The following is a 22,771-nucleotide window of genomic DNA, read 5'->3' as shown; positions in this document are numbered from 1 at the left end:
CAATTTCTACTCATAGCAACCCTATGGGATGGTGGAGAACTACCCCATAAGGCTTCCAATGAGCGGCTGTTGGATTTGAGCTGCTGACTTTTTGGTTGGCAGCCATAGCACTTAACCACTGGGCCACCAAGGCTTCTGTTAGGACTAAAGAAAGCTTAATTGAAAGGTTTTTCAAATCTAAGTTGAGGAGTGGAAAGAGAACATAAGTTGCAATTTTTCAGCTGTGCTAACATTCTTGAATGCCACAACCTGCCTGGGCCCACAGTGCTTGTCTCTATAGCAGCAGTTCTTAACCACTGTGGCTAGGCATCTTGATAGATTTCGATCCATTACAAACCGTAGTATAGAGTAGTTATCACTTGTAAGAGTTAAATATTGAAGTCTGACGATTCTGTCTTTAGTTTATAAATTGTTGCTTTTGTTAGTTGTCATCAAGTCAGCTCTGACTCAGAGATACCCCATGTACAACAGAACAAAAACTGGCCTGGTCTTGATCTTTATAATCATTGGTATGCTCAAGTCCATTGTTGCTGCCAGTGTGTGTTTTGAGTGCTTTCCAACCTAGGGGACTCATCTTCTAGCACTATGTTCTATTATAATTCATAAGGTTTTTAGTGACCAGTTTCTGGAAGTAGATCACCAGTCCTTTCTTCCTAATCTGTCTTGGACTGGAGGCTCAGCTGAAACCTGTCCACCACGGGTGACCCTGCTGGTATTTGAAATACTGGTGGTGTAGCTTCCAGCATCATAGCAACACACAAGTCACCACAGTACAACAAACTGTAGTTTATAAATTAGAAGAACAAATCCCCATTTTCACTCACTGTGTTCACTGTGTTCCAGTAGGTGAGAGAGGAAAGAGCAAGGATCCAGCTAGCATGTCAGAAATTTCATGTAACCTGCAACCTCTCTTCTCTGGGTCTGCCCACAGTAATGCTTTCCATATAGCCACTTTAGACACATGGGTAGCCTGACAGAAAAAAATGTTGAGAACAATTACCCTAATTGTACTCACAGAATCACACTTTCAGAAAGAGATCATTCTCAGGTTGTAGCTGCTATTCCTGAAGGCTGAGACATCACACCTTTCAGGACTTCTTTCTTGGAATAATCTAATCTGGCAAATGGTTCTCCCTAAGTATAATATGGATCTGTGATTACCTCCCCAGGCTCCATTCCCCCTTCTCCTCACAGTAGCCTATATTTCCACTGGAAAACATTCAAATCACCATGTGGTTTGAAAGTGAGGAACTCATAAATCTGAGGGGTGGGTCATGGTTGACCAAAGCTTACCAGTGCTTCCATTCTTTTGTTTCCTTGTATTTAGACTTCCGACTAGCTTAACCAAATGAGATTATAATATAATTTTATATGTGTGTGTGTTAAAACCATCAATTTGCTAATGTTAATAATTAAAATATATGACAGTTTGTGTGAACCCTGTTTTGACATGTTTTGTTCAAATTTCGATACAACAGAAGAAGCCTAGGTCTAGACCACTGATTCCAGACTAACGATCTGGTCGCCAGCTTCTCCCTGAGGCACCTGTGTCCTACTGGGGAAGAGATCACCCAAAGCCTCTTCTGGATCCTGTGACCCTACTGTGCTGTAGTCTGCCCAGTCTCAATCTCTCTCTTTCTCATTCCCTCTTGACATGTCTTCATGGAAGAAACTTTTTTTTTTTTTTTTTTTTAATATTCCCCAAAGTAACAAGCCAATCAAGTCACCTGGGCTGGGCATTGCCTACAAATTTTGTTGCCTTCTGCTGTCCTCAAAGAGATAGAGGACAGACCTGCCCAGGAGTAAGGAGTAGAGGCTGAGGTTGTGCAGTGATAGCGATTATACAAAAACCAAACCCATTGCCATTGAATCAATTCTGACTCATAGCGACCCTATAGGACTGGGTAGAACTGCCTCATAGGGTTTCCAAAGAGCAGCTGGTGGATTCCAATTGCCAACCTTTTGGTTAGCAGCCACGCTCTTAACCACTGCACCACCAGGGCTCCATAGCAATTATCATCGCCATCACCACCTGTTGCCATGGAGTGGCTTCCAACTCAGAAGACAGAGTAGAACTGCCCCATAGGGTTTCCAAGACTGTAATCTTTATGGGAGCAGATTGCCACAACCTTTCTCCTGTGGAGGCACTGGTGGATTCGAGTCGCTGACCCTTTGGTTAGCAGCCTATCACTTTAACCACTGCACCACCAGGGCTCCTTATGGCAATTATAGAGGGGGGAGGGCGGAAGGTGTAAATGAAGTTAGCATTGGGAAGATTATCTGGGTCTCTTTCTCTTTTTTTCTCTCAATGAAGCAGAAATTCAGAACTCTTTTTTAACTTTGGCATTGGTCTGAAGGTCTGGTTTTGAGAGAAGTCTTAACAATTTTTGACCTTAAACACACTCTTTTCTCAAAACATTGATTCTCTAAGAGTTGTAATACCGTCACTCTCTCTTTACTGTCACAAATTTCCTGTCAAAGCAAATGTGATATAGTATTTACACCTTCATTTTGGAAGGAGAATATAAAAAGATATTTTTTAAATAAAGATATCGGTTGTTTTTATATAAAAGAAAACAAACTGTGATGGATGTTACATGTTAATCCAATTTTAGAATCTGGGAGAATTTTTCAAAGTATGAATTTCTGACTCCCCAGAATATTCTCTATCAGATTCATTCTTAAATTTGAGAACATAAAACTTTTAGTCTAGATGGCAGCTGTCACTCAGGAGGTCCTGATGAGGCTGTTGTTTCCTCAGGTACAACACATGCGAAGCCTGGTTCTCTCAAAACTTTTTTTTTACTGAGGACTCCCTTACATGGGGCGAGCAGTTAAGTTTTTGGCTATTAACCTAAAGGTTAGAACCCACCCAGAGGTGCCTCAGAAGATAGACCTGGCCACCTGCTTACAAAAGGTCACAGTCATGAAAACCCTGTGGAGCACAGTTCGACTCTGCACTGGTGGGGTCATCATGAGTTGGAATTGGCTCAAAGACAACTGTTTTTGTTGTTTCTTTTCTTAACATACAAAGGAATTATGACTGTACTTTTTCCTAATCGAAGTGTTCAAGTGCAAAAGAATAATACCCTGACAGAGTAGCTGATCCACTTTTCTGTTAAAGGAGGGGGAAGAAAGAGGGGATGAAGAAAGAGAAGAAGAAGAAGGAGAAGAAATAAAGATGAGGAGGAAAGACAAGGAGAGAAGAGGAGGAGGAAGGACAAGAAGAAGATGGTGACAATGTAATGCTTATGTTTAACTCTGGATATCGTGAAAGGCATTTGGATATGGTTTTCTGATTAACGACACTTTCACTGCGATCATTATCTGAAATTATTCAGTATCCACATCGAGTCCTTCAGCACTGTGGAATATTACCATACCTACAGAGACTCCACAGGTTCTGAATCTCCCATAAAGGTTAAGCTAAAACAAAACAAAGTAACATCAATCCCCAAATATGGAAAATATGCAGTCTTTAAGTTAAACAAATTATAGCAGTTTTTTTTCTTTTAAATAAATTTAAAAGATTAACTCAATGTTTATTTGGGAGGATTCTTAGAGTCATTTTGTAACATCATATATTATGGTATTACAATGATCAAATCTGTAGGGTCTTTACACCATGGTAATCTAAAATAAATGTTGCTAATCCAAGAAGTCATTTTTAAAACCACAGATGGCATAAATAGCCACATACACAGTGCAGTTGGAATTGGTGGTAAATATATTTTTCTCCGCATTTACGGCAATAGACCTGTTATGTGTATTCCTGAGGGGCAGCAATTAAGAGCCAGGGAAAACACTGCCTAATAAAGTTGAGATCAAACATTTTAAAAGAATTCTTATGCTCAAAACTGCTAGAGAGCTGACCTGTTTACAGGAAATAGTTTCTCTAGAATTAGAAGTGGAAATAAGGAGATGATAATGAAATACAGTTTAACCAGTAAAGGGCGGTGAACATATGTATCGCTCCACACCATACAAATATCTGCCAGTTTAGATATACAGTTGTGGTTCCTTTTGTCAAGCTGTTCTATTTCCTGTTACAGAGTCTAACTTTGAGATACTGTTTTTAGGAAGGGGAGATAGAACAAAAACTTCATTAAAATGCTTAAATTATATCCTCAAATTCCTGTCATGTTGTTTGTAATAATGAGATAATGTTCTTATAAGTCATAGCTTTTATTCATAGTTTATGGGAAATAAGGTTTCAGTCTTCACTACTTGCTAATGGTCAAGCAACCACATCTGGAAGTCACTAGGAGAAGAGGTTTCTAGTGAAAGGTCAAAATCGAAGTGGCCATGACCTATCAATCAAGCACTTGCTCTACTGTTGTGGTGATATTCCAGTCATATTTATCGATGGGGGGTGGTGGGCAGTACTTAATTGCTGAGACTTGAAGTGGTTTTCTTCCTTCTTCTACCTATAATGCAAGGAGGTTGTTCTTTAGCAATATAGATCATATCCAAACATCATCATTTGATTTTAGCTCTTCATTACCAATTGTGAGATATAAGTAATTAATACCCAGGAGAATTGAAATAATTTAATCTGTTATAGTACGGGTTTTAATTGAATTGCATTATTATTATTATTTTTGGTTTAAATAGAAAGTCTACTTTGGGTTTCATCCAAAAGAGTTTATAACTGAAAGCTCAAGGAAGATCCTGAACTTACCATCCTATTGTCATGCAAACTCCTTGACATTCTGAGACTTAGAACATTACCCTCTGTTTTCAACCCGATAACCTTCTATTGATTCTTCAACACCAAACCCAAATAGCCCCTCTTGTCTGAAGACTCCCTTCGCCCCCTTAGCCAGAGAGCTTACAGAACACAGAACTCCTTCCTCTCTGCTCCTCCTCTAATGAAGTGTTTGCATATGAGTGTCCATATGTTGTCCTACATCTAATCCTGATGTCTATCTAGCACGCTGACTGGAATTCAGTGGCAATCAGTAAATATTTGTTTACAAATAATCTTATTAGAACAGTTTAACTGGAGATGTAACTCACCATCTGAGAATCAGAATATATCAAGGTGTATGACCTGTTTAGTTTGTTGGAGAAACAGAAAGTAACTAAACAGGATGGTAAGAGTTACCATAATTCCAATCCATTATAACTAACATTAAGTTTTATTATTCTGCCCCCTCTCTCTCTCTATGTATCTTTTTATCTTTACAATAGGAATGGTCTTTCAGGTTGTCATTTACATATATTTTTCAAGCCAGTCTTCGTGGAACTGGTTGTTTACAGGACCTCTCACTGTTTTGTTTTCATAGAAGCCAAAGAAATACTTGGCTGAACAATGTAACTAAAAAAAAAAAAAAAAGAAGATTTGAGGAACAAAAAGTACCAACGAAAACCTAGTATTCATCAGAATCAAAATTAGCTGAAGAAAAACAGTAATCCCTTTTTTTTTTTTTTACTACACTTCCTGATATTTGGATCTTCAGCTTTTATCTCTAGCAGTTTCCCCTCCTGAATCTCTCTCGAGTTTCTTATGAGGTTTCCCATATGGGCCGATTAACCTGACAGGCAAGGCTATATCATGATTTAAATGCCTCTCTTTAAAATATGCAAAAAGGCTAATGGGAAGGCTCAAATTGTGAGCTGTGCCTCTGCTGTCTTGTTATGAAGGTTTGCCCTTGTGACTACTTTGTTATCTTCCTGAATTATCTATCAAGAGCAGCAGAGGCACCACATATCTAGAATCGACACAGAACAACCTCCTCATTTCTCATGCTCCGAGGCCTCTCTTCGGACTGATAATTGTCAAACATTCCTTCCTCTTTTAGCAATCCAAGGCTACCGTCCACCAGGAAACAAAGGGTCTCTTTGAGGATGAATCTTTTTAAAAAATATTTTATTCTGTTTTAGGTGAAAGTTTACATAGCAAATTAGATTCCCATTCAACAATTCATACACAAGTTGTTCTGTGACGTTGGTTACATTCCCCGCAATAGTGACCATTGGGCCTAGTATACTTGATTGTTTAAAGGAGTTCATTCCTCACAGGTGTTATTGTTTATTTTACAGGCCAATCCATTATTTAGCTGAAAGGTGACCTCCAGGAGTGGCCTCAGTTCCAGGTTAAAAAGATATTTTAGGGCAACAGTCTCAGGGGTTCCTCTAGTCTCTAACATTCCAGTTAGCATGTCCTCTTTTTAATGAATTTTAGATTGGTTCTACACTTTTTTTTCATTCTAATTGAGACCCTCTGTTATGTCCCCGGTCAGAACCGTCGGTAGTAGTAGCCAGGCACCATCTAGCTCTTCTGGTTTCAGGCTAGAAAAGGCTGTCATTTGCATAGGCCATTAGTCTTGTGGACTAATTTCTTCCTTGATTCTTTGGTTTCCTTCACTCTCCTTTGCTCCAGGTGGGAAGAGACCAATAATTGTATTTTAGATGGCCACTAGCAAGCTTTGAAGTCCCCAGATGATACTCACTAAACTAAGACGTATAACATTATGTTTATGAACTAAGTTACTCCAATTAACCTAGTTGTCCCATGAGACTATGGTCCTGAGCCTTCAAACTCAGTAAATCAATCCCATGAGGTGTTTGGATATGCTCAAGGAGTATCCATATGCGCTTTATTGTATATATGCAGCATGTATAAACATATATGTACATATTCCCACAAATATACCTATATATGCATGCACATGAACTCCCATATGCTTTCCCACACCCGTATAACATGCATATCTACCTACGTAATCACTCAAATATTTTTTGCTAGTTATTACTGTTGTTGCAAAATTGTATATGTTACAGCATTTTCCATAGTTGTCCTTTATTCTTGCATACCTCTCAGTATCTTCATTTACCTTGGTCAATATTGTGTATTGCCTTTCCCATCACCAGAGTTAAAACACGCCTACTATCAAGTGAGTGACTCCACTTCCTTCCCCGGAAGCATCAAAAAACATTGCTGTCTATACGTACACCTGTTCTTAACTTTTTATAAAAGTGGGTCATACAATATTTGTTCTTTTGTGTTTAACCTATTTCATTCAACATAACGTCCTCCAGAATCATCCATTTTACAAGGTGCTTCGCAAACTCATCATTGCGTAGTATTGCATTCTATGAATGTACCACAATTTGTTCATTTAGGTTGTTTTCATCTTTTTGCTACTGTAAATAATGCTGCAATGAACATAGGTGTGCATATGTCTATTCGTGTCACTGCTTTTATATCTCTAGATACATAACTAGGAGTGGCATTGCCTGATTATAAGGTATTTCTATTTCTAACGTTTTGAGGACCCACCATATCATTTTCCATAGCAATTGTACTGTTTTACAATGCTATAAGCAGTGTATAAGAGTTCCAATCTTCCCGAAATCTCACCAGCATTTGTTATTGTCTGTTTTTTTGATGGGTGCCATTTTTTGCAGAGGTGAGATGGTTTTGAGGGTGAGTCTTGCTGGAAAATTTCTAAGTACTGAAATTACTGTGTGCCTTGTAGAGACCTCTCCGTGGATCTATCTATAAGAAGACATCACCAAAAGAAAGAATACCTCAAACCCAAGAGGGAAGAAAGAAAGGACAACTGTAGCAGGAAGTCCAAAGAGAGTCAATGAAATGAATAAACTCTGTACACATTTGTACCATTCAAAAAACCAAACCTAGTGCCGCTGAGTCGATTCCGACTCATAGCGACCCTATAGGACAGAGTAGCACTGCCCCACAGAGCTTCCAAGGAGCGTCTGGTGGATTTGCACTACTGTCCCTTTGGTTAGCAGCCATAGGACTTAACCACTATGCCAGCAGGGTTTCCTTTGTACCATTACCAGTGTCTAATTTGCAAGATGTTCTCATATTTGTTGTCTCATTTGATCCTCACAACCATCCTGTGGAATAGTTATCAATATTGTTCCTATTTTAAAGGTAAGTAAATTGAGGTTCAGTGATATAACTTGGCAAAGAGCACACAGCTAGGAAGAGACAGAGCTACTCCAACTCATATTTTCACTAGAAAGCCCGGGTTCTCACTCATGATCTCAAATCTTCTTGTTTTAAGCAAAGAAAGCTCCCTTACCCAGAACCCCTCCAGCACCATAGCATTTTTAGGAAGGAGCTGAAGAATTTATCCTTTAAAACCCCTCATTTTATTGCTGATGAAACTACTCCAAAACCCTTAGTTGAAATGTTCTGGTTTTGCTATCCTTAGGTTTAGGAGGAAGAAAAAAACAGCAAAATCATGAGAGAACAAGTCCCTATCAGCAATTTCATGAGAGGATCAAGAGAAACAAAGTTCAAGGAAAGCCTGTGGTCATTGCACATTCAGTCCCGTACAATGAGAAATGAAACTTGTGATGTAGACCCCAAGGAACTACAAGGTCCTCCATCAGCACGGCTAGGTGGCTTCCTGATCTTTAGACTTCACATTCTGGGACAAAGCAGGCTGATAAAATTTGCCAGATGTTGTTACAATGACTGGAGAAAAAGTTTTGTAATTGTCTCTGTGACTTAAGAAATTTGGTTAACTAGTATATCTGGGTTCATGGAACATTCCAGTTGGCAAAGAGGCTATTGTGTCTTTCTATGTCCTTCCACTTGTTTGTCTTGATTCCATTTAAATGACTGTACACTGCCCAAAGCAATAATTGTATCTGCTACTTCTTTTGTAATTACTCATAGTTCTCAAAACACCGAGGGTACTCAAAGTATGTTCTGGCATATGTAAAGTGAAGTTACAAATGCAGGCCATGGTTTTTTTTTATCTTCAGTCTAGCTCCTACAGGAAATCTATGATGGAGCCCTTATAAAAAGCCACTAGGATTTAAGAAAGAAGTAGTTCTATTTCATAGGAAAGAACAGATGAAACCAGCATGTTCACCTACTCTGTAATATATACTTATGCATATAGTTTTTGCTTTATATAAAAATAATTAATATAAATTGTACCTTTTTTCATGCCTCGCACTGTCCTTCACTACAGGATACATTAGTCATATTAGACCCAAATTTACCTCTGGCCCACACAAACCTGCTGTTATCTTGCTGTTTGTTACTGTAAATTACTGACTTCAGCAAAGCTTTGTCAGGAAACTGAGGTAATTGAAAATTCCAGAGACGTTGAAGAAAATGCATTCCGGATTACTTCAGGCTTCTTCCTCTTTTATGTAGTTCATGTTCCTTGGCGGAGTCATTGCTAAAGTGGTTTAAAGGCTATGTTCACATTCAGTGCCAGGTACAGAAAGAAAAAAAAAAAACCCATTTCCATCAAGTCAATTCTGACTCATAGCAACCCTATAGGACAGAAAGAACTGCACCATAGGGTTTCCAAGGAGCTGCTGGTGAATTTGAACCGCTGACCTCTTGGTTAGCAGCCTGAGCTCTTAAACACTATACCACCAGGGCTCTTGTGTCAGGTGTAGGACCTATTATGTTTCTCTTTAACTTACCTCATTTGGATTGTAGTGAGCTTTGCCTCACTAATTTTACAATTCAATCAATATCTGGATGTCAGTAGTGGAGGTTGATACTGCTACTCATAGTTAATGGTTTTGAGGTCCATTAAGAGATGAAATTATTAACCCTTGTGAATAAAATCTGTGCCCCAGTATATCCTTGAAAAAAATTTTTTTCATCTTCAGATTTATTAAAACTTGAATTTCTAGCTTGTATTGGGGTCCTTCCACAGGTCATTATTTTTACATCATTCGCATCATCATTGCTATCTTCTCTCTTACCACCGATTTGTCCTTCTATTTGGCTAATAACTGGATTCACTAGAGGACTAGATATTGCTGAGTCTCTGGCCTCATGCATTTCCTTGCTTCTTACTATGTTTCAGACTTCATGCCAGGTATTGGAGTCAGTCTTCTCAGTTTTTTAGCTTCCAGGAACACATGTTGTTTTTAGTTGCTGTTGAGTTGATTCCGGCTCATCGTGACCCCATGTGTACAGAATAGAACTGTTCCATAAGGTTTTCAAAGCTGTGACCTTTTGGAAGCAGATTGCCTGTCTTCCAAGGCACCTCTAGGTGGGTTCAAACCACCAACCTTTTAGCTAGTAGTCCAGTGCTTATGCGTTTGCACCATCCAGGAACGTATAGCCTTTGATAAACCAACCTTTGAATATGTGCATTAATGAAGCATGTGCAGGATGCTAACAGAAGCCCAAAGGAAGGGCATTCTAAGAATAGGTTTTTCGGAGAAGATTTTATTAAGAAGGTGAACTTTGACCTATGTTGTGGAGACAAAAAGAAAACACAGGGAAGTGTGTCCAGGCAGACGCAATTGGAGAAACAGAAATGAGGGCAAGGAGAAGCCAGCTTATGAAAGCTTTGTGGGCCAAGCTAAGGAATATGAACTTCATTTTGAGTGCTTTGTGAACCATTGAATGATTTTTAAGCAGGGCTTTCATGTGGTCAATGCACACTTGTTAATTCAGTGAACATTTACTGAATGTTCACCTGGTGTCAGTAACTTACTGAGAACGGGGACCACCAGCCACTCATTGCGGGACAGTTCTACTGTGTCCTATAGGGTCGCTATGAGTCAGAATCGACTTGATGGCAAAGGATTTGGTTTGGTTTCGTTTGGGCACTACAAAGATGACATGGTCCCCATCCTTCAGGAGCCTACATGTTCAGGTAAGAGAAGATGTACCTGAAAGGAAAGAACAGCAAAAGACACTTTAGTCCTAGGCAGGAATGTGGGATGAGTGAGAAAGTGATAAAAAGTATAGTTAAGGATGTGGTGGGGAGAGGAGGAGGCCAGTTGTTACTCATGAGAACATTATTCTTTTCAAACGTTTTTAAGGAAATATGTCAACATAACAGTTACGACTGTGGTGAAATAATGTTAAAGTAAAGCATATGTCAAGAATATCAAGAAAGCTTGTAAGGCACATAGATAGTAGCATTCTTCCTTCTACTAGTTCCTCATTAACCATCAGTGACAGCTCTGTCCCCTGCTGCAGTAGAACCACACAGCACCATTGGTGAGACTGGAGCCAGAGTGACCAATTAAGACGCTATTGTGGAAATTTTCAGGATTTGATATAGGCTTGAAAAAAGAGTAACAATGGTGATCAAGGAAAAGGGTATAGGCAGGAGAGAGAACAGGAACAGGGCTCATAAGACCTGATGACCCAGTTAGAGATAAAACAGGAAGACTCAAGATTTTCACCTGAGTGACCTGCTTGGTGGCATTCACCATCTTTTTTGTGTGGGAGGGGAAAGTGTATGGCCATGTTCATTTTGGACTTGTGAAGTTTGGGGTGTCTTCGAGACCATCCGGTGGTGATATCCAGTTTTCAGTTGCATGTGCAGGCTTACTCTTGCTGGAGAGAGGCTTGGCTGGGAAGATGCAGTTTTGAGTCTGGTATATAGGTAGGAGTTGAAGCTGTGGGTGTTGAAAAGGTTACTGAAACACAGTGATCAGAATGAGGAGAGCAGAGAGCCCCAGAGGGGCCCTGGGAAATGCTATCATTTAAGGGTTGAGTGGAGAAAGCAGACCTTGGTCAGTGGGTAGGAGGAAAACCAAGAAGAATGTGGTTACGGATTTAAATGAGGACTTTTAAGGAGGAAGTCATCAATGGGGTTAAAAGCTGATGCGCTATGATTTTCAAAACAAATTAAATACATTAGGTGAGACTGTTAGCGCTAGTAACTTGCAATAACTGACTAATGGCATATAAAAAATACCACAAAACGTAGATAAAAGTAAATTAAGCCAGGCTTTCAAGACGATATACCATCTTCTGGAAATACAATGTAAAGGATGGCATGCTGGCCTTCTGTGAAGTAGACATAGGGTTTTGTTTGTTTTTCTAGGAAAGATTTGAGTGGTTTTCACTGAACCATTCCCTCATTTCATAGCTGCACATTTCGTGGCTCACACATGGGCAGGCAGGCAGGGGGAGGCATGGAGTAATGGCGCAGAACGGAGCTCTCGGTGCATCTGAGAACTCGTTCCAGAACTTGGTCTCACTGATTCCCAGCTTTAGGCCATTGGCTGCCTGAGTAATCTGTAAAACACACACCAGCTGACTAAGCTCCCTCTCAGGCTTTCATGTTGCCTTACACATGAACTCCCAATATGATTCCCAAGTCTCAATGTGGTCAGTACATTGCCTCTAGGATCAGTTGATTTCACCAGAAACTAGAGCTGAAAAAAGTTAAGATCGCACAGCAGTGATGAATCTGGCGAGAGGGCCCATCTCACTGATTTCTATTTCTGAACTCAGGCTGCAAACAACAGCAACAACAACAACAAACAAACAATAAAGATCAGCTTGGATTTGCCCCCCTTAATTAAAAAACCTTTCTCTATTTTTTCCTGAAATTTCCTACCTGAAGCAAGTTTTTGGTTCCCACACAACACCCTTTTCCTCTGCTCTCTGGTTCTTCCATTATCTTGGCCTGCCCTCTGACACTGTTTCCCTATTTATATTTTCCTTTCTCATTTCCCTCTTCTTAAACGCTGACACAAGCCACAAACCTGTAACCAGAATGTCTGACTCACTTGGTGCTTCTCCTGTAAATGGACATCATGTGGAACAGAAAGGCAGGAAAACCCTCTTTACAGGAAATCGGACGATAATGCTTGCACTTCGGTGCCCTTTGAAACAAGAATTTAATTACCCTAATTAAAAAGAATACCTTATAGAAGGCATTTAGGTAAGAGAGTAGGCAGTTTGTCTTTTTCCTGATGACATGCGTCTCAGAACCAAAAGTGATATGGCTGCTGATATGTGTTTTATCTGCTAAAGCACAGGCATCAGAGAATGGTTAGTTCAGAAACTGATCTTGATTTTTTTTATCCAACTCAGAGAATGAACTCTAAGGCCTTGAACATGATTTTTTGGGGGGTGGTTAGGAAGAGTTGCGTTCTCCTTTCCCACTTCTTTCTTTGCTCTACATACTTTTCCTTCTTGAATGCTTCCATCTCCTTATTCTTCCGGGGGCCAACGAGTGTAAAAAATGGTAGGTGTCCTGGATTGAATTGTGTCACCCCAAAATGTCTGTTGACTTAATTAGGCCTTGATTCCCAGTATTGTATGATTGTCTACCATTTTATCATCTGATGTGATCTTCCTATGTGTTGTAAATCCTATCGCTATGATGTAATAAGATAGATTAACGGCAGTTATATTGATGAGATCTACAAGGCTAGATGGTGTCTTATTAAGCCAATCTCTTTTGAAGTATAAAAGAGAGAAGCGAGCAGAGAGATATGAGGACCTCATACTAACAAGAAAGCAGTGCTGGGAGCAGAGCGCTTCCTTTGGACCTGAGGTTCCTGTGCTGAGATGCTCCCAGAACAAGGGAAGTCTAATGACAAGGACTTTCCTCCGGAGCCAACAGAGAGAAGAAGACTTCCCCTAGAGCTGACGCCCTGAATTTGGACTTCTAGCCTACTTAACTGTGAGAGAATAAATTCATCTTTGTTGAAGCCATCCACTTGTGGTATTTCTGTTGTAGCAGCCCTAGATGACTAATAGAGTAGGTGTGTCTGACCTCCTCTAACTTCAGGAGAAGGAGAGGGAATCACCATCAGCATCAGCCCAAAACCGATTCCTATGACGTGGAGGTCAGACATACCTCCTCTTGCAAGCCTTTTTACCAATTCTGACACTAGTCATTCCTCCCATGGCTCTCTCTACTTCTCTGCTGGATTTGGTAATTCATTGCAATGGCCACACAGAACTCACAGACAATAGTCACAATTATGGGGTTTGTTAGGGATGTAACAGGTTACAATTCAGGATCAAGAATGGCTCAGTTCTTCAGCCAGAATAACTTCTCAGCTGTGTCCACAGATAGGCCTCTCCCTGGTCCTCAGCCCCTCAGCTGCTTGGGCCTCTTGGGCTGGCCTGGCCTCTGCCCTGCTTGGGAAAGTGTTACAAAGCTCTTTAGCTCCACCGATAAGTGCTCAGAGGCACCCCACTCCACCAGTAAGCCTTGGCCCAAAGGCATTCAGCTCTATAGCTCCATGGGTCAGGGAGCCTAGCTCTGACAGGTACCTGGAGGTGCCTTATTCTGGCAGCAAGACTCCTGCCCGAAGGTGCTCAGCTTTCTCATTCCATGGGCCGGGAATTCTACTGCACCATCTCCTGCCCACCTCCTGGTTCTGCTGCCTCTGCTACCACCGTTTCTCTGCTATTTCTTGCCATCTCTCACTGACTCCGGTGTTACAGCTTTCTCTCCCTCTCTGTCTCCTGGGTCTAGGAGGTTATTAGCACAGCGATCCCGGGTTCAAAGGACACACTCTACTCGTAGCTCTTCTTTCTTAGTAGTAATGAGGCCCTCCCTTTCCACCTCTGAGATGGCTCATTTCAAAACTAATAGGATGGCAAAACTGACTGATATCCTTGTTAGGGTTCCATACACCTTATTTGCATAGTCTTACCTCCACAACAGTGCCATGCACATTATCTGTAGTACTAGCAAGCTGTTCAATCCCCTTGGTGGGCCTCAAGAACCTTATTTGCATAGTCCCACCCAATCTTTTGGTGGTAGTTATAAGATCATGTCTAGAAAGGCTACATAAAAGTGATCCATCACACCGCAGAGGGCCAGGAATTCTGGGCAGCATCTGAAATACAGACCTGCTCTTCACCCGATGAAGGAGTCCCTGGGTGATGCAAACAGTTAATGGGCCCGGCTAGTAACCAAAAGGTTGGAAGTTTAAGTCCACTCAGAGGCAACTTGGAAGAAAGACCTGGGGATCTACTTCAGAAAAATCACCATTGAAAACCCTGTGGAGCACAGTTCTACTCTGACACACATAGAGTCACCATGAGTCGGGGGTGCTATGAGTCGGGGTTGCTATGAGTCAGGCTAGCCAAGAGTCAGAGCTGCCTTGAGGGCAACTGTTCCCCTCCCTGCCAATAAAGCAAACTCGCCTGAGCCTCACTTTATCAGAGCTCAATTCTCAGTCATGGAATTGATAAATCAATCTAAGGGAAGGTGATAATGGCAAGTATCACCCCTCCCAAGTATTTGCATTTAACAGGTGACTCTGGAGCCCGTGTCTTAAACTAAAGGTGCTGGTGGAACTTTTGCAGTGAATAAGATTTTTTTTTTTTAAGTAGACAGGTCTCTTTTTGTGACCCTCACATCATAGCTGTCTCCTCCATCTGTGAAAAGGATGGGCCCTGTCTGTCTGTTACTCTCTTAAGGGAAAGTTATTACTATAGACAATTTAATCTATCTTTGAAATGCTGGCATTTATTCATCCCATGATTGTAAGCGTGCCAGGGAAGAAGATTTGCTCCTTGCAAGAGAGTCCATCAAATGAAAGAATTTTATTTCCAGAAAATGCCAACTTGGGGATAAAGTATGAGGAACGTAAGCCCATTTTAAACAGTGGATAAATTTCATAGAATGAACATGGGCGAGAGAGGGAATTTGGTCGCTAGGAAAATAAAACAAAATAAACCTAAGCTCTCCGCCCCCACTTTGTTTTTCCATTTTGAGGTGGGCTGTGCTTCCCAGTCTTGCTGTGGCATGTTTGTACCTCCCAACCCAGTGGTGACAGACTCACGGCAATGCCTACATGTCTGTCTCACAGGTGTGAGATCTGATACTTGCCAGCTAGCAAGGCTTTGGAGGAATCTCCCACAGTGGTTGTAAAGAGAAAAGGAGAGAGATAATAGTTCACTGACATCAACAATCTACTTCCCCCAACTGGCTAAATGTTTGAATAATAGCCTCAGCACTTGCCCTCCTACACCCCCTCCCCTGGCTCCGCCACTGTCAGATTCTCTTCCCTTCTCCACAACTGGGAACTCTAGGGAGCAGATTGTTTTGGCTGGAATTAGTCGGGCACAGATGGTACCACCTGCTGCATGTTTCTTACTTCTTATTGGCTTCTCTCTCAGCTCTCTGAGTTTTTGTATTTTTTGGAAGTTCAGGGGGAAGAGAAATGGCTGAGGCCCTTGCTTTTGCCTGATTCTAGCACAGCTGTTTTGAGCAAGCTGGCAACTGTGGGCATTGTGCTGGGACATGCTGATGGCGGAAGGTGCTTCCAGGGTAACGTGCCACAGTGGTGGCCTGTTTGCTGTATCTCCCACTTTAGTTTCCAAAATACAAACTTTCTTTGGGCCAAACATCTTTTCTGTTTCAGGCTGACAGATTTGCCTGTGACCAGACACAAGGCAGGTGGTCTTGTGAGCTTCTGAGAAATGTAATTTCTCTCATTCTAAAATCAGAGGGGCACAGAATGCTACTACCCATTTCATAAAGGAGGAAATTACTAACCGTTATGGGTTGAATTGTGTTCCCCAAAAATGTGTGTCAACTAGACTAGGCCATGATTCCCAGTGTCGTGTAATTGTCCACCATTTTGTCATCTGATGTGATTTTCCTTTGTATTGTAAATCCTACCTCTATGATGTTAATAAGGCAGGATTAGAGGCAGTTATGTTAATGAGGTAGGACTCAATCTACAAGATTAGGTTGTATCATGAGTCAATTTCTTGTGAGATATAAAAGAGAAAAGTGAGCAGAAACACAGGGATCCTCATACCACCAAGAAAGAAGCTCCAGGAGCACAAAATGTCCTTTGGACCTGGGGTCCCTACACTGAGAAGGTTCTAGACCAGGGGAAGATTGATCACAAGGACCTTCTCCCAGAGCCAACAGAGAGAAAGCCTTCCCTGGAGCTGGCACTCTGAATTTGGACCTTTAGCCTCCAAGACTGTGAGGGAATACATTTTTGTCTGTTAAAGCCATCCACTTGTAGTATTTTTGTTATAGCAGCACAAGATAACCAAGACACCAATAGACCACAGTCAGGTTTCCAAGCTCATTTCTGGGTTATTCATTGAGGATGATAATCCAGTAGTTCTCTACCCCTGACAGTAAACCTCAGGGATTGATACTTCCAGTTTTCTCACATATAAAAACATGAGATTGGACCAATGGACCTAAGGAGTCCCTTTCCCCTAAAATTCTCTGAATTCTATTTCTAAAGTTATTCTTGAGTACATATTAAGAGATCGCACTATACAACATGACCTAGGAAATGTCTCTATATCTCTGACTTCATCTCCCACCCTTTTCTTCTCAAGAAGACAAACACATTCCTGCCTCAGATATTTGCACTTGCTGTTCCTTCTCCCTGGGACACTCTCCCCCAGATCCTCACAGAGCTCGCTTCTTATCTTTCAGGACTCAACTCAAACACTATAGCCTCACTTAGGCTCTTCCTGATACCTCCCCCACCCTCACTGTGATTGCCCGCCCCCACCCCCACCTCATTCACTATTCAGTCACCTTCTTTTATTTTCTACGGAACACTTAACACTGTCTGGAATGAGCTTATATATTTTGTTTTCTGCCTTCCCCACTAAAACGTGAGTCCCTGAAGGCAGGGATACCATCTGTTTGTTCACTACTGTATCAAAATAAAACAATACCTCTCACTTAGCATCACTCAATAATATATATTTGTGTAAGGAATGGTATTATTTTGTGCTTAAATAAAGAAGACATCATGGTATAGAAGAAAACATGCTTAAGACTTCCATATTTGTACATTCCCTGAGGCACCTGGCACTCAGTATTATTTTTATTTGTATATGTCTCAGACTGTAAGAAACTTGAGGTCAGTAATATTATCTTGTTCATCTTGGTATTTCTCATAGTACTTAGTATTGTGCCTTACACATGGTAGGCATTCAATAAATTAGACCATTATCAAAGTTGTTGTAACTGTTGTTTTTTATTAGTATTATTTTGTTTATACCACTAGTGATAATAGAGAAGGAGCCCTGAGGGTGCAGTGCTTAACCACTTGGTGCCTAACCGAAAGGTCAGTGATTTGAACCCACCAGGCACTTGGAGGGAGAAAAATGTGGCAGTCTGCTTTTGTAAAGACTTACAGCCTTGGAAACCATATGGAGCCGTTCTACGCTGTCCTTCAGGGTCGCTGTGAGTCAGAATTGATTTGACTGGAACGAGTTTGGTTATTTTTTTTGGAACGGTAATAGAAACATCAATAGAAGCACCTATGCCATAACTAGAAACCTGGCTTCTGGTCCCAGATCTGCTAATAACCATGGAATGACTTGAGCAACTCTTTTCGTATCAGAGAACATCTAAGACTCCACACTCTAACTTTCTTTGATCTATTTCAGTCTAATCCAATTTCACCATTGGAGATTTATGAATCTCCTGCTGCTCCTGTTAGTGTAGTCTGCCTGTTGACTAGAGAAAGAATGGTACTGAGGACTCACAAGGTGGGATCAGACTGAAAATGGTGGGTAAAGAAGCTGGATGAAGCCAAAATTTCTTAATGGATATAACCCAACCCAGTGCAGTTGAGTCGATTCCGACTCATAGCGACCATCAAATGTCTTGGACAGAATTAGTAGGTAAATTATATGAACAGTAGTTAGTAATTTTAAAAGAGCATTTCTCAAAACGGAGAAGGTCTCTGACTCTTAGTTGAAGGAGACTCTAGTTCATAGGCAGTTAGTCCTCAAACGACGATGCAACATCTTAAGAGTAACACAATGTCCCCAGAGCAGATTATTTTCATTACACGCTTGCATGGTTCTTGTAAATCAGAATGAACTCCTTGCAGGATGTAGAGAAACTAACTCATTCCTTCAGATGTTTCCATGGTCTCTTGCAAGAGTGTTTTACTGTGAAATGTTGGAGAGAGCACTGAACATTCAGGAGACCAAGGTTCTGGCAATCTGAGTTAGCCTGCTTTCTAAATCATGGTGGCATAGAAACAACTAGCCAATCTGTGTCATCTCAAGTATATGTGGACCTCAAGTTTCCTCATCCATAAAGTATGGATGATAGATTACTTGAATGCTTTTATTTTTCCATGTGTTACAAACATAAGATTTTCTTTCTACCCAATTTATAGGAGAGCTTTACTGAAGAATGAAAAGTAGGTTTTTTGACTTTTTAATGTAGACACAAAGTGTGTTATAATTTGGTCAGTCCATGGGAGTTTATAACATAGTTACAGGCCAATCTAGAGGTGAAGATGTCTGACTCAAAGGTCATGGCAATTTCTGGAAAATACTTGCACGAATCACGATACTTTTATGTTAAAAATCAGGGTAGTATATATTAAGTGGTTGTCATGTTAGAACCATTTTGTTCTGATATGATTTTGTTGACTGTCCCATCACCATTGGTGAAATGTTCCTTCTCATGGAAATGTCTTTGATAATATAAAAATACTATATATTGCAAAAAACCTACTTAGATACTAGGCTGATTATTCCTAAACTCATTCTATCCAGTAACAGTGTTTTATGGGTTAAAGCCAATTGGGCAGGGTGGTTAGTACTTCTCTTTTTTCCCCCTCTTGCTTAGATTAACCTTTAACCGGAAACCTATGAGCTCACACTTTCTAAGCACGTTCAATAATGAAGTGGTAGACCTCCACAGAATGTTTCAGGGCTGCAGGAAGTGGTTGAGGGTTATTTAATAGTTGGTGTTCTCCCCTTTATGTCTGCACCAATCCTGGGCTGCAATACAGGGTTGGGAAATACTGTTTGTGTTGGAAGTGGTGTCTTTCAGAAGGGATGTAAAAACCAAGGTCTAGGTTGCTTGTGGTCACTAAATATACCATAAGGTTTTCTGTAAGAGTAAGGATGTTCTTGAGTTTCCTTTCTAAATTTATATTCTTTTATTCATCCATGTTTTTTCAAGTAATTTGAAGGCTGCATTCCTCTTTTTCTAAACAAAGCTAGAGTGGAGTGTAGCTGTAATTCTTTGCTCTATATTAAGACTTTTTTTTTTTTAGGAGTGAATAAAACTGATTCTTTCTGCTTTACGGAAAGGTCACAGACTAGAATCTAAATTCCCTACAAAATGAGTAAAGATCATTTAATATTTTCCCTATTTTATTTTGGCGCAGATCTTATAAATTACAAAGAATTTTTTTTTTTTTTGCGATGCTGTTTTCAGAACCTTCTATTTTTCCAGCATCAACATTTTATTTTGTGCTTTCCATTTGTGTAAAATAGCAAAGCATGGAATATCTCAAACACACTCCGCCCAGACTCCTTCCATCTCTTCAGTAATGTTTAACACTAGGTATTTGAGTGTGCACGCACAAACTTAGCAAACCTACGCGCACGCACACGCATATACACACACTCTTACTTCCCTCTGACTGCTCTGTAAGTGGTCAGAACAGGATCAGAACGCACAAATCTTTTCTCTGAACGTTTCCTTATGTTAGATCAGTTCTTCCCGAGCTCAGTGCTTGCCAGTGCTAAATTTCCTACCAGGGCAGTAGTCTATTTTTAACATTTTGGGGGCTTATCCTTCGCTCCAAATCTAACAGGCGTATTTCGTGGAGTGAAAGAGAGAAAGCTGATTGGGTGCAGTTACAAATCAGGGCCATCAGGATTTGCAGTTTCTGGAGAATCAAAGATATGAATGAGAAAGACCAATTAGAATACTTAAGAGATCATTTGTCAGCACTTTAATCTTCATGTATTTTTTACCCATCATTTTCTTTGACTAAAATTATTAGAATCTTTGTCATATTCATCTCAAGGCCAAATGAGAAGAGTGGTGTTCATCTTCTACTTTCAATATTTTGGCGCATTTTAACATGTCGTGCTAGATTATAGGTGGTAGGCGACTGTTTTAATAGAGTTTTAGCTTATGATGTATTCAGCATCATATCATCTCAGTGTCATTTCTCTAATTCCATATTTCTTATACAGATGAAGACTGAAGGATTTATTTGTTATTTAATAGCATTTGTTTAATTCAGAGATTAATATATCATCTTCAACCCTGAAACAGAGGCCCTCTCAAACATCAGACCCAAAAAATTGGACACAGCCTACCAGCCCAAAAGAACATGCTGCGAATTATCTTGATGTTTATTTAAATATTTAACTCTAAAGGAAGCAATCATTCCTTTATACTTCTTTAAATTTAGTATCGACATTTTTATTTTGGGACAGGAAGTCTTTTTTTTTTTTTTTTAAACATGGATACAGGAAAAGAAAACTCTCCAATAAAAATATTGTCTAAAAAGTTTGTTTTGTCTGCATGATTTACTAAATATGTACAATTTCAATTCACAGCGAAGGTAACAAAGATTTAAACAGCCAACATCACAAATGTCTCAAGTTCTAAAAAAAAAAAAAAAAAAAAAAAAAATCACTGTGCACATTTTAACAATTTAATTGAATAAAAACCAAAGCTGAGCCTTCAGTCTGAATCTTTTTTATCATGGGCACAAGCCATTTATTTTCTTCATCTTTGTTACACGATGCATATTTCAGTGACTAAAAAAAGCCCCTCCCCATGTTAGTATATTAGGTTATGTCAGTACATACTTAGGAGAGGCATAAATCTGCTCTTGGTACACCTATATCGTTCGTGATATGTTCACACATATGTCATAATATTTATAAATATATAAAATGATCAGATGAGTCACCTGTGATTTTTTTGGATGCTTTCAAATGTCGGAATGTTTTGTGCATGTATAGAATTTTTGGAAATTTATGGGAGGGCTAATTAAAATGACAATAATTTGATCAGTGTCCCCCGATGTAAGATGTCTAGAAAAAATTATTCTGCTCTTCAAATTGAGATTTCATATCTCTACCCAATTTAGATTTGTAAAGTTCTCTAATACATGAATCTGAACGTTGTGGTCATTCTGATATGATGATTGAGTGAACCAATTAATCATTAGAAACAAATGTCATTGAATATAGAATAGTTGAGTTACAGTTAAGGAGGGAGCCATAACTTTGGCTACCCTATAAAATCTATAATAAGGTTGTATTCACATATATATTTTTTCCAAGTAAATTCTTTGGTGTTTTTTTCCTTTCCCTCTTTTTTTAGTACTGTGATTGATGAACATGCAATGCGAAATTCAAATAATTGCACCGTGCATGTTTATTTGAATAATTGCCCCATTGCACAATCAAATAAATCTGCTGAGTGTGTTTGTTTGACTGTTTTTACATGTACATGGGATCACATACTCAAATAAATGCAGCTGTGTTTATTACAACGTGTGGTGTTCCAGATATACACACGCTTGTTTGTGTGTATATCCAAGACCCTACAGCTCGGAATGGCCGCACACATCTTGGAGAAAAAGTGTGCTTAACAATTTCTCAGTTCAAATCCATGTAAACTTATTATTGGGCAATTCCCTCAAATTTGTGACTAAGATTTGCTTTCATCAAGGTTTATATCCCTAGAAAGATAAAGTGACTTTTTTGAGTTATCTGGTTGTGAAAAGTATCTAATAAATTTATTCGTATTTATTCAAATATAGTTCCTTCTTTTCTCCTTCCTCCAAGCCTTCCCACTCCACCCCCAGCTCAATTCCTGCTAAAGAAGGCATATGTTTTGTTTAGTTCTCACTGAGAAATTCTGATACTCATCTCTCTTCCCAGTTATTTCAAGCCTAAGTCTACAGTATCGTGTGGAAAAAAAAATTGCACAAATCTGCTAGAATATAAAAGACTCTTGGAAAGAATGGGCAGGGATAATCAGTTCTTCCAATGTTTCTTCATCCTCCTCTAGCCTCTCTTCAAGAAAAAGAAGTTAGAACTAGGAGTTTGGGAAGAGTAACTATTTGATAAGGGCCTATAGAACACATCTGATACTACTAAAATGCATGTCTCTTGATTATGGGGGGAACTTCTTGTTTGCAACCTTGGAAAGGAATCTTAGGACAAGCCAAAAGGTTTTATTCTTCCCTAAAGTTGGAAGATTATTCAGGTCAAATGCACAATAGTGTTAGCTGATAAATGACATTTAAAAACAAACAAACA

General features: G+C 39.8%; 1 protein-coding gene across 6 annotated transcripts in view; it reads right to left on the bottom strand.

The window, feature by feature from the left end:
• The window catches only part of ZEB2 (zinc finger E-box binding homeobox 2), a 191,425-nt gene that overhangs the window by 25,918 nt on the left and 142,736 nt on the right, over positions 1–22,771 (bottom strand). For 3 of the 6 annotated variants that reach the window (XR_010322321.1, XR_010322324.1, XR_010322326.1), the window contains one exon: positions 18,960–20,370. The gene's annotated coding sequence lies outside the window, so the exon portion shown is untranslated. Of the gene's footprint in view, positions 1–824; positions 971–18,959; positions 20,371–20,912; positions 21,101–22,771 lie in introns of those variants that run through there. The other 3 variants (XR_010322322.1, XR_010322325.1, XR_010322323.1) reach the window with 2 other exon arrangements.

The sequence above is a fragment of the Loxodonta africana genome, chromosome 6 (genome assembly GCF_030014295.1).
Source record: "Loxodonta africana isolate mLoxAfr1 chromosome 6, mLoxAfr1.hap2, whole genome shotgun sequence".
NCBI classification, from domain to species: domain Eukaryota; kingdom Metazoa; phylum Chordata; class Mammalia; order Proboscidea; family Elephantidae; genus Loxodonta; species Loxodonta africana.
The sequence above is the reverse complement of the archived record's forward strand: the minus strand, read 5'-3'. Positions and strand labels throughout refer to the sequence as shown.